This window comes from Pseudorasbora parva, chromosome 1 (assembly GCF_024679245.1).
Source record: "Pseudorasbora parva isolate DD20220531a chromosome 1, ASM2467924v1, whole genome shotgun sequence".
Lineage (NCBI taxonomy): Eukaryota > Metazoa > Chordata > Actinopteri > Cypriniformes > Gobionidae > Pseudorasbora > Pseudorasbora parva.
In genome coordinates this window covers 62,990,540-63,003,505 of record NC_090172.1, presented here as the reverse complement: position 1 = coordinate 63,003,505, position 12,966 = coordinate 62,990,540, and the positions used below count along the sequence as shown (strand labels likewise).

The window sequence follows — 12,966 nt, the reverse complement described above, 5'->3', positions numbered from 1 at the left end:
GCTTTTGTATTTCACCGGAGTAGTAGTTAACTATAGTTAACATGGACACTACACATTTTTTTTAAAAGGAACACTAAACCTCACCGGCCAGAGAGAGATTCTGCGTCAGACGAAAGTGTTACAGGTTTGTGAATCCGCTGTTGTAACACTTGAGTTAAATGACTGTACTGCTGGCTAGCTAGAGTTACGTTGAAGATTAACGTTAGGTTTTACTTATTAAGGCGAGACACGACAGGTGAAAACAAAGTCAATTTTGAGATTTTGGGCCAGTTTACTCCCTTAACATATAAGCTTTCATGTCACAATAAAAAAGGCAACATTACACATTTAAGGGTGTTATTTCCTTATATTTTGTCACCGTGCGCCTTTAGATTTCTACCTGAAATCATCCAAAGTTATTCTAACGCGAGCTCCCGTGCAGTCTCCATTCACAGAAACATGTCATGCCTGGTATCATTATAAATCTCTCAGTCTCACACACAGCGCTGTCTAATCCAAATATGGGCATTTCCTTTGTAGAACTAACCAACCGCGAAAGTTTGCAGCCGAAAACAACATCTGATTGGTCATGGATTCTGATGTATCAAATCTGTCAGCTAAGCACAAAGTAAACCAAACTGAACTCTAAAGATTAATAACGATGTTTACACTAAATTCCAATTTCACGTATGCAGGCTAACTTAAAAATAGTCAGATAATGGTTGCCTTTTTTATTTGCCAGGGGTTAAAATGAGTCATCCTTATCATGTTTGGTGTTTTGGATTCACTACAGCTGGAGAACAGTTAAATACCAAACAGGTTGTAGGCTCTACTGTGTGAATTTTTTTTTTTTTTACTAACTTATTTTCCCAGATAGTATATAGATTTTTAGGCATTCTATTATCTCAAACAGCCTGAAAAATAGTGCATTTAGCTGATGTAAATGGAAAAAAATCTCCCCGGGGGAGTATACCCCCGGACCCCCCTAGGTTTGGGCTAAGCCCCGAATGTTTACATCGTCTGGCTCCGCCCCTGAGCTGCACTACACACATCATCGATTATTTGTCTGCAACAGGTCATACAAAAGAGAATAAGTGATAAAGTATGGATTTTATGTTATCAATAAAAAGATCTGAATAGGAACTACATCAAAAAAAATTATATTTCATATTCATATCCAGTCTGCTGCATGTATGATCTTTTAGTGAATAACTTTACATCTGAGACGTTTCAAGACTCCATTTGTCCATTATTTATTTATAAAGAAACACGACAATGTATAAAAGGCTCCATTACCTTGTATCTTACACTATCGCCCCGTAGAAGCTGTTTTTGTAAAAATAGGCTAACGATTGCGTCATAACCAATGCACATAACTCTATCGCACAGTTGAGAAATAACCACCTACTGTACAGGAGTGTGTAACATCATGCTATTTAATCAACAACAAAAAAAAGGTGTTATATTAAATTCTGTTAATCAACCCTGTGTCTTTAATGAATTTTATTGCCTTGCTAGTGATTCTTATCCCCTCTCCCTCCCCTTCTGTTCCCGGTATCCCCATCATATTCCACTCCCTTCCTGCTTCCTGAACCCTTTCTTGCAACACCTGTCTTTCTACCTCATATAATATACATTGCAAAATGACATGTTCAACATTTTCTTTATTAATTCTCACAATTTTCATTATTCCTTTTCCCCATTAAAAACAACGTGCCGTTTAATCCTGTGTGATCTACTCTCAGTCTTGTCATTATAATTTCTTCCCGTCTGTTCCTTTCCCTATAACTTTTAATACTTACAGACTTTTGTATTTTGTGATATCCCCTTTCTTTCTTGTCATCCTCCCACCATTTCTGCCATGCTGCAACGTGATCTCATGAAAATACGTGAGTATTTTTACGTAAAGTGTGATTCTACTACACGTACATTTACTAACGTTTTCACACACAATAAAACGTACAATACTGACTTATTAACAGCACTAAAATGTACAATATTGACGTATTGACAGCACTAAAATGTAAATTATCGACGTATCTGTTAACGTGTAAGCAGCCAGCCACCGGCTCCCATAAATCGTGGCATTAATATTGTTTATTTTATATCCAATAGTCACATCAACACATGTTTTCAGTCACATTTATTAAATGCATTTTACTAAGTTAATCAACCTAATATAAAATAACAGAAATGTAAAATAGCATTTTGCTCTCGTGACATCACTACAAACTCATTTCGGGTGACTAGATAATGTTAAAAGAAGACTGAAATTTAAAACCGTCAGATGAATAACATTCTTGCCAACCATTTTGTAGTATTTAGCTTGTTGTTTGCTGTCAGACATAAAAAGGCATTTTCTCCTATTCAGCAACTGGCGATCACAATATACACCAAAACACAACATCAATTCACAAAACGCAACACTTTATTCGTTTGCTGTAATCCAAATCGTTAGAATCCATATGTTTGCGAGAAACAAATCTAAAATTGAGCCCGGTGATCTTCATCTCCTCTCAGTAGCGCGACGGCAAACATCAAATCTCGCGCTCGTAAATTCAAATGTAAAAAACACACCCTCATGAAGCGTTACGACATGATTTACGGCAGTGGCATCGAACGCTCATTGGCTCTCGCCTGCTTCGTCACAGATTTTTGACATGTCGTGTTTCAGTCGATTTGTATTTGAAATGTGAAGCGCACAACTTCACGGAGAGAAGCCGGATTAATATTTTCATTGATTAATAGCTAACATTCTGCTCTGTACCTCATACAAAACTATTAACGTTATATACCACCAGAGAGGACTGCGACTGCAACACATCTTCATTTGAACTACTTTTCCTTCTCCTTTTCCAAGTGGAATTGGAACTGTTATTTCCTTTTGTAATGCCTCTTTTGCTAGTTTGTCTGTACTCTCATTCCCTTTCACTCCCTCATGTGCTGGCACCCAACAAAACTGTACATCTGTGCCACCCTGGTGTAATCTATATAAATTGTGATGCAGTTCTATAAGTAAATCCTCTCTGACAGATGCCATGGACTGTATACTTTTAATGACAGCTAAGGAGTCAAGCCACCGTAACGCAATAATGACTGCCACGATTTCTGCTGTATATACTGATAGATAATTAGATAGTCTTTTGGAGAAATTTATTTTAAAATCTGGAATATGTATTCCAACTCCCACACATTCATGTTTACTTTTGGATCCATTTGTATACATTTTGAGATAATTATAATAATTATTTTTAAGATAACTGTTTGTCTTAACTCCCATTTCCTCCATTATCCATTCTCTTTTCTTTTCCAGTATACTAAAATCTATCTTTACCTTTGTAAAAAAACATGGTGGAATATTACTAACTGGGTTGGGTTTGGTGAACTCTAAATCTCCCATTCCATATTCTTTCACTCTTTTATCTCCCATCCATCCAAATCCCCTTCCCTGAAACTTGGTATATTCCCAGCAATCCTGTATTATTTCTTTTGTAAGATTTTCTTTCCGACTTCCTTTCAATTTGATTCAATATGCTAGTGCAAGTTTTTCCTCTTCTTAACTTCAGAGTCTCTCCTGTTTCTATAAGTATTTTGTTAATGGGTGTTGTCTTAATAGCTCCAGTGGATACACGTAATGCCCTGTACTGTAATCTTTTCATTTTTTCCAATGATGTTTTTGCTGCTGTACCATAAACTATACAACCATAGTTTATTGGTGACCTCATGCATGCTCTATATATGTCAATTAGTGAATGTCTGTCTGCACCCCAATCACATCCAGCCACAGCTCTCAGTAAATTAATAACTTTTTTACATTTAGATTCTAGTTGCTTTGTGTGTTTTCCATGTATACTTACTATCGAACCACAACCCCAGATATTTAAATGAATTTACTTTCTCCATTGGCTGCTTATATAATGTAATCTTTTCAATATGACACTTTCGTTTGTTTGTTAACATCATGTAACAGGATTTGCTTGTTGATATTTTAAACCCCCACTCTCTACTTTCCCTACTGCTTTCCTTATGTTCTCTAACACGTATGCCACATTTCTTCCTCTCATCCATATGGCCCCATCATCTGCATATAACGCTGATTTAAATTGTGTTCATCTACATTTAAAAACATATCATTTATTATAATGTTAAACAACACAGGACTGATTGCACTCCCCTGGGGAATACCATTGTTCACACTAAACTCCGTTGATACCTCTGATCCAACTTTCACCCTAATTTTCCGGTTTGTTAAAAAATCCATTCTCCAATTATACATCCTTCCGCCAAACCCCATTCTACTTAATTTAATAAGTAGTCCTTCCCTCCACATAGTATCATATGCCTTCTCAATGTCAAAATATGCTATTATCATCAGCTCTTCCATTTTCAATGCCTTTTCCACCTCATTACTGACGCTAACTAGAGCATCTGTTGTTGAGTGTCCTTTTCGAAATCCACTTTGAATATTGGTCAGTAACCCTCTCTGTTCTAGTATATGCGATAATCTTCGACTTATAATCCTCTCCACCATTTGCATAAGGGAGATGTCAGGGCTATAGGCCTATAGTTCCCAGGATTAGTTGGGTCTTTACCAGGTTTGTTAAATGGTAATATAACTGCACTTTTCCAACTACTCTGTATCTTTCCATCCCTCCATATTTTATTGAAAAGTCTTAGCACTAATTTTAAAGGTTCGATTGGTAACTGTCGGAACATGGCATAACATAACTGATCTTGTCCTGGTGCTGTGTGTCCAGTGTCTATCAAAGCTATATTAAGTTCAGACATTGTAAAATCCACATCCAATGATGATAAACCATCCTCCCTTTTCAGCTTTATATTCTTATTCCCTCTGAGTGCAAGGTCTTTATGTTGCTTATGTAACGGGTGTAATATTTATTTAATTTCACTCAAAATCTCTCCGTTTGTCAATTATTTTACATTTATATTTTTTTGTATTCTGAAAAGTATTCTTTTAATATTTCATTTCATTTATTCTTTTAATATTGAATTATTTTGAAAGAGATGTCATGTTTCTATTGTTATATGTCCATTTTTCAGTGATTTGGTGTTTTGTTAAATAAGGCGCGTGGCCCCTTTAAGACTCTTGTTCCGGTTCCGCCCGCTCTCCTTCAGTTCGCGGTAAATGCGACTGAAGAGAGGTGAGTTGTACTGAAGCTCCGTATAAAAAGTTTTATATGAGCTTTGTTTACTGAAGTAAAATATGCAGTTTCGTTCTTAAATGCACTTTAATATTATTCAGACATATATGAAGTTTGTGTGAGTGATGTAAAGCAAGTATTTTTGGAGAGTATTCATTAAGCACAAGCAGGCTAATCTGTGGCTAAAATAATGCCTTTCACTAACAGGCAACTTGTGAAAGAAGGCCACAGATTCCAGCTTGATAAAATTTCATTTTATTCATGCAGGTATGTTTTCACTCATGTTCTTGTTATTGTTAAATTCATGTCAAATGCTTTCTTTTTTTATGAAATATGTTAGCACTATTGATTTCATTATGTGAGAGAAATTAAGTGTTAAATGTAGTTGAGTTCGCGGTAAATGCGACTGAAGAGAGGCAACTTGTGAAAGAAGGCCACAGATTCCAGCTTGATAAAATTTCATTTTATTCATGCAGGCAAAATAAAATATGGCATGAGTGATTCCCGTTGACCAGTCTCGTTCATTTACCACCCTACACAACGCAGAGTGAAGACCGGTCACACTTATGAGAATCAGTAAGGTGATCACCACTGTGCACTGCCACAAAAGCCCGACCTAACACCGCTGCCTTTTCTTTGTCAGACACTACCATATTTCCACCATCAATCAGACCTGGAATTTTAACAGCTTTCCTTTTTCCACGCATTCTCTTAAACATAGACCATATCCCCTAACTCTACTCCTCTACCAATGGTGGAACAGAACTCTCTCTGATTACTATTTTTAGTATATTAAATTATTCTACATGCCACTGCTCTTGTCCTTTAATATTCCATAACATTCTCTTGTGACAGATTCTTCTTCAATATTCTAAACGCCTGGTTTCGCTCTTTTACTGCTCTACAACGTTCCTCATTCCCCCAAGGAACTACTTTCTTCCTACTATTTGTTGTTCTTTTTGGAATGCTCAAAATTGCTGCATTTAAAATGTGTTCAGTAATTTGCTTTGTGGATTCCTCTATGTCTCCTTCTAACGTAACCAATTTGACTGACTTCTCACAGTATGCCCTAAAATGTTCCCAGTCTGCTTTCTCAAAACACCATCTGTTTATTGTACTTTCTTCTTATATACATACATTTGTATTTATTATAGTGAGAATTGGGAAGAGGTCACTTCCTATAGTAGTATCATTCCTGACATACCAATCACATATTTTAACTAAATTATCTGACACCAAAGTGATATCCAAACATGAAGTATTACCCCTGTTCACATCTATTCTTGTACCCTGTCCATTATTAATGCAGACCAATGATATTTCTTCCACCATTTCCTCAACTATGTGTAGCCCTGAATGTTTGTTGCCCCATTAAAGCAGCACTTGGCAACTTTTGCTCTCGGGGTCCCCCTACAGTTGGGAAAAAATAATGCCCTCAACTACTGTCGTAAGCTCGGTCCTCCTACAACAGGGGATGCCATCGTATGGGGGTAATATTGTTGCATTATTCCAAACAAATATATTGTTATGCACAAATGAATGTTAAGTGATTCACAAAAAATAAATAATTTCACAAATCAATATACGAGTTTCACAAAAATGAATTAGATTCACAAGTAAATACAATGACATTTGTGAGTAACAAAAAAATCCACACATGTCAAAAACACACAACTCTGCCTTGCATAAGTTGCATTCATTTGTGAATCGCTTCCTGTGCATTTGTGGATTGCTTCCTCTGCATTTGTGGATCTGGTCTTGCACATTTGTGGATCGCAGCACAGCACGTCGGTTTTGAAACATTTCTAGCGTTTAGACTCATAACAATCCACAAATACGTAGACTCCACCCACCGTCTACTTAAGCCAATCAGATCACAGCCATATCGTGCTGACCAATCGTAGCACGTTCTCGCTCCAACCAAACTCCAAATCACGTTTTGGCCAGTGCCGCTGAAAAACAGTGACCACTGATCTATATAAATCTATATATCTATATAACTCTATACAGTCCCTGACAAAAATCTTGTCGCTTGTGTACAAATTGACCTAAAGTGCCGCTGAAATATATTTCTAATCAAGATATTTTTACAAGAAATGGCTAATTTTAATCCCATCAGCTTTTGTGATAATGTTTCAGTGAAAAACTAAACTTTCAAAAAGTATTCTAATATTCACAGCTTGGTAAAGCCCATTGAGTCAATTTTTGCAAAGACATAAGTGTTGTCACCTTGTCATATGAGCTTCCCCTGTTGACTAATAATGGATCAATTAGGTCTCAAGTGTGTATAAAAAGAACCCCAGTACGCTAGACCTTCACATCAACTGCAACTAGACCTCTGCAAACATGCCTAAGATTCACCCAGAGACTAAAGTTTTGATTATCAAGAGGCTGAAGACCAGATCCACTGCTGATGTGGCAGACACCTTCAATGTGTCTCAGCGTCAAGTACAGAGGATAAAAAAAAGATTTGAAGAGACTGGAGACGTTTTTGACAAGCCCAGGTCAGGCAGACCCCGCAAGACAACTGCTCGAGAGGACCGTTTGTTGGCTCGAAAATCCAAGGCCAGCCCATTTTCCATTGCAGCAGAGCTCCACGAGACCTGGTCACCTGAAGTCCCTGTGTCAACCAGAACAGTTTGTCGGATTCTGTCTCGAAAAGGCCTCCATGGTCGAATCAGATCCCAGAAGCCAGCACTAAACAAAAGACAATTGAAAAACCGTGTGGCATTTGCCAAGGCCCACAGCCTGCTAAAAGGATGGAAGCTGGAAAAGTGTCAGAAGGTGGATTTTTCAGATGAATCTTCTGTTGAATTACACCACAGTCGCCGCAAATATTGCAGGAGACCTACTGGAGCCAGAAGGGATCCGAGATTCACCCAGAAAACAGTGAAGTTTGGTGGCGGAAAAATCATGGTCTGGGGTTACATCCAGTATGGGGGTGTGCGAGAGATCTGCAGGGTGGAAGGCAACATCAATAGTCTAAAATACCAAGAAATCTTAGCTACCTTTTATATTCCCAACCATAAAAGAGGCCAAATTCTGCAGCAGGACAGTGCTCCATCGCATACTTCCATCTCCACATCAAAGTTCCTCAAGGCGAAGAAGATCAAGATGCTCCAGGATTGGCCAGCCCAGTCACCAGACATGAACATCATTGAGCATATGTGGGGTAGGATGAAAGAGGACGCATGGAAGACGAAACCAAAGAATATTGATGAACTCTGGGAGGCATGCAAGACTGCTTTCTTAGCTATTCCTGATGACTTCATCAATAAATTGTATGAATCCTTGTCAAACCGCATGGATGCAGTTCTTCAAGCTCATGGAAGTCATACAAGATATTAAATTTGGATCTCACAGCACCACAACTAAATTTGCTGACATATTTTTGTATTTGCAGTAAATTTGTTCTATTTCTGTATAGGCGACAAAACTTTTGTCTTGCCAAAATTTGACCTTTCTGTCTTGATTAAATGATAAATATTTTTTTCTGTGAAAATTATTTATTTCAGTGCATTAAACATCATTTGGGAGGGTTTTAGCTTTTCATATGAGCTATTTCTAACACCAATTAATTAATTAAAAGTCAGGTTAATATCAGGTATTTCTAGAAAATAGATAAGTGACAAGACTTTTGTCAGGGACTGTAGATCGTCAGAATCTAACTGCAGTTTCTAACGTGATCAGATCACTGCTAAAACTATTATATCCAGATGCTATCTGTCATTTCAACAGTTTTTAGATTCTCTGAAATCTTTCTGTCAAATGCGTTTATATTCATTAAGGAATAATGTATAGCACCTGAATGCAGAGTTGAATAAATTGGTTTCCCTGTTTTATTAACCACCATTTAAAACTCCTTTCTTGGGTAAATTATATACAGCCTCTATTCTAGCATCATTCCTTTATATTCACCTGTTGTGTAGGCTTTGAGTATCAAAATAACATAATTTAGGACGTTAACATTAAAATAAAAAATAAAACAGCCAGTAGATGGTGGAAGAGGAACACTTATTGGCTCTTTAACCTTGTAACACGGCAACAGTTCTCAACACAACACTAAGTGTTACAATACTCAGAATATGCTTAAGAATAGGGCTAGGTTCGACTCTCAGGAGGATAAAAATGAATTTTAGGCCAAAAGGTGTGAAACAGCTAGCAGCCAGCACATTTATTACACAGATGACAAAAAAAACAACAAGTGCCAGTGACCAGAATAATACTTGGTTCTATAGTCCCAGTACAATAATCAGAAATGGGAAAATTCCATTATTCAGTCTGGGTTGTGCGTAACTGGTCCAAGAAACAAATAAAACAAAATAGAAGAAATAAGAAGATTAAAGGAAAATTTCCGAAAGTTGTCCTGGGTTCTTCTCAAAGTCAGTGTGTAGTGTAAAAATGTATCTATAAGGCCTTTTTTTTCCCTACTACCCAGGTAGTGTGTGTATAAAGTAACAGCTTAGCTGAAATCAAATGAATCCCGCGATGGAAACGGGTCCGAGTTGAATGTCCGCAGGTCCTTCACTGAATCACAGGGTCTGGCTCGCCATAGATCGCATAACTAACACAGTTGTCACAGGATGGAATCGGGCAACAAAAAAAAACAGTCTACACAGAACAACACAACTCGGTCAACATCTCTTAATGTTCACAGTGTCGTCAACAATAAACTCCTTATGAGTAAATTTAAGTCGCAAAAGCATCACTCACATGCTTTACTCACACGTGCAGCTAAGCATATTACCATCAATACACGTGAGCATACAAAACACACCGATAAATGTGTGTCCAACACACTGTTTAACCATCTGCATTTCAAAAACTCACTTTCATGTGTAAATCGTTTTTTTTTCCCTCCATATATATATACAAAAACCTATTCAAAATTAATTTGACATGAAATGACTCAATAAATCTCCATTTGTAAAACAAAATTTCTTTCAATGAACATCATCTTTGAACTCTGACTGTTTTTTTTTTTCATTTATCATGACATATACAACTTTCTGAACATAGATTTATTTTAAAATTTTTACTATAAAAGATTATTGAAAAAGCTATATTAGAATACAATGTGTACACTTATCATGAAATCACACTGAAACATTGAATACTGATCATATATTGTGTTTATTTAGCTTTTTTTCTGGTTTTTACATGGAATTAACTATATAAAAAAGTTAATACCAAAATAAGCATTTTAAAACACGAATCATACAAAACATTCATCAAAAACTTCTTTAAATAACAACATATATCAAATATGATTAAAAAACTTGAAAATTGAAGTCAACGAAATCATTACATCACACCACACACGCATAATTCATATTTACCTAAAGAGTGCATGTACTTTCCTTAAAGGGATACTTCACAGCTTTTTTCATATTAAATTATGTTATTCCCTTAACTAAGCAGAGTTGACACACACCTCTGTCATCTATGGTATCATAGTGAATGAACTGGGCTTAGTGGGCTAAGTTAATGCTATCAGATCGTCACCGCACGTCGGAGAGATTAAAGGGGGGGTGAAACACTCAGTTTCAGTCAATCTCATGTCAATCTTGAGTACCTATAGAGTAGTATTGCATCCTTCATATCTCCGAAAAGTCTTTAGTTTTATCATATTTATAAAAGAAATATGGGCTGTACCGAGTCTTTCCGGAAAAAACCGAGCGCCTGGAGGCGTATCGTGTGGGCGGAGCTAAAGAATGACGAGCGCGCAAAGCGGTGACGTCCTCAAGCGTGGAGAAACCCATGGCTCTCTCAGCTAATACAGATAATGATCCAGAATCAAATCTGAGGCTGAAATAAATTGAACAGGAGAAACGGCAACATCAGGATGTCCGTCTCTGTGGTATGGACTGTATTTAGTGGCCTCTCCACATTTCTGTGTGTTTACTCGCAGTGTATGAGGACATGATTCGGTTTATGGACTATTGTATGCGACTAGACCTTAGAAGTGGCAAGCAAAACGGTTTTGCACGTCAGAATACTGTAACGTTATACAGAGAACAGCAATGGAGTCCGTTAGCGCATTTGAATGACGAAGCACGCGATCGTGTCATTTACTGATGTTCACTCACGCGACGATAGCCAACAGCACAGACATTTGAAGCAGTTTAAGTTAACTCACCGGCTGCTTCCAAAGCAGGACGAAAGCTTTATCGCTGGGACCGCTCTGTCAAAAACACACTTCTTTGGTATGATTTGGTAAAGTCCTGACAGCAGTGGCGTGTAAATCCATTTTGAGACGCAACTGAAACGATGTTGTGAAGCTTCCCGTCATTTCTGCGTTCAAATCGGTTCAAATGCAGCGCTGCCTTTCCGGAATGCTGTGCTGAAGCGTTGAAGTCGCTCGACGTCACCCATAGGAATAAAAGTGGAGCGCGGCGCCATAAGTGTTCACGGACGACTGGATCTGCATCTGAGAGACTGTTTACGGCTGGCTCTACTCACGCGCGCGCGCGCACCCTACTGGGAGAAGAGCCCGTACGGCCCATACAAGGACCTTCCGCTCTTATTAACGTCAAGTAGAAACATGTGAGAAACCGGAAGGAGTATTTTAGACACAGAAATACTCCATCAAACGTCCAACATTAGTTTTTGAAACTTTGTCTATGTTTAGGATGGGAGTCCAAGTCTTTAACAGTGTAAAAAGCTCAGTATGCATGAAACAGCATTTCACCCCCCCTTTAAGAGCAATGAGACAAGAGAGGTCAACTCGTCTTAGTTAAGGGAAAAATAGTTTAATATGAAAAAGCGGTGAAGTATACCTTTAAATGTCAAATCAAGTTTTGTATTGACAAAAATATTTTACAAGCACTTTTGACAGTTATACATGGTCTGTTTAAATTAGGCACAACACTACAACTTGGCAATAAATTCTATAGCATTTGATCGTTTGCAAGTGGACTGGGACAAAGGCAGGTCATATACATTAAAAAACTGAGGACAGTTGGCATGGATATTTAAGATATCACAGCCAATAGAATTTGAAAAGTTTGTCTAGAGCACAAGTGAGGCTTTTGACATCAAGTGGAAAAGCAAAATAATAATTCTTTGCCACAATTACATACCGGTTTAAAGGGTTAGTTCACCCAAAAACGAAAACTATGTCATTAACTCCTCACCCTAATGTCGTTCCACAACCGTAAGACGTCCGTTGATCTTCGGAACACAGTTTAAGATATTTTATATTTAGTCTGAGAGATTCTGTCTCTCCATTGAAAACATATGCACGGTATACTGTCCCATTCCAGAAAGGTAATAAAAACATCATCAAAGTAGTCCATGTGTGACATCTGTGGGTTAGTTAGAATTTTTTGAAGCATGGAAAATAGATTTTGGTCCCAAAATAAGTCTTCTCTTCCGGGTTTGTTTTTAATCCGCGTTCGGGGGCCTGCGCAGACTCCCTCAGGCTATAAACGAAGCTTGTGCGCACCAGATAACACGTAACACCTCAATTTAAAACAAACACAGAAGAGAAGACAATACTGAATAAAGTCGTAGTGCTTGTTATTTTTGGACCAAATTGTATTTTCGATGCTTCAAGAGATTCTAACGAACCCACAGATGTCACATATGGACTACTCTGATGATGTTTTTATTACCTTTCTGGTCCTTCTGGAAAGGGACAGTATACCATACATACATGTTCAATGGAGATACAGAAAGCTCTCGGACTAATACAAAATATCTTAAACCATGTTCCGAAGATGAACGCAGGTCTTACGGGTCTGAAACGACATTAGAGTGCATCATTAATGACATAATTTTCATTTTTGGGTGAACGAACCCTTTAATGTCCTGCAGAGCCGAT

General features: G+C 37.6%; 1 protein-coding gene across 1 annotated transcript in view; it reads right to left on the bottom strand.

The window, feature by feature from the left end:
* The window catches only part of LOC137071707 (Fc receptor-like protein 5), a 173,284-nt gene that overhangs the window by 39,960 nt on the left and 120,358 nt on the right, over positions 1–12,966 (bottom strand). The window lies entirely within an intron of this gene.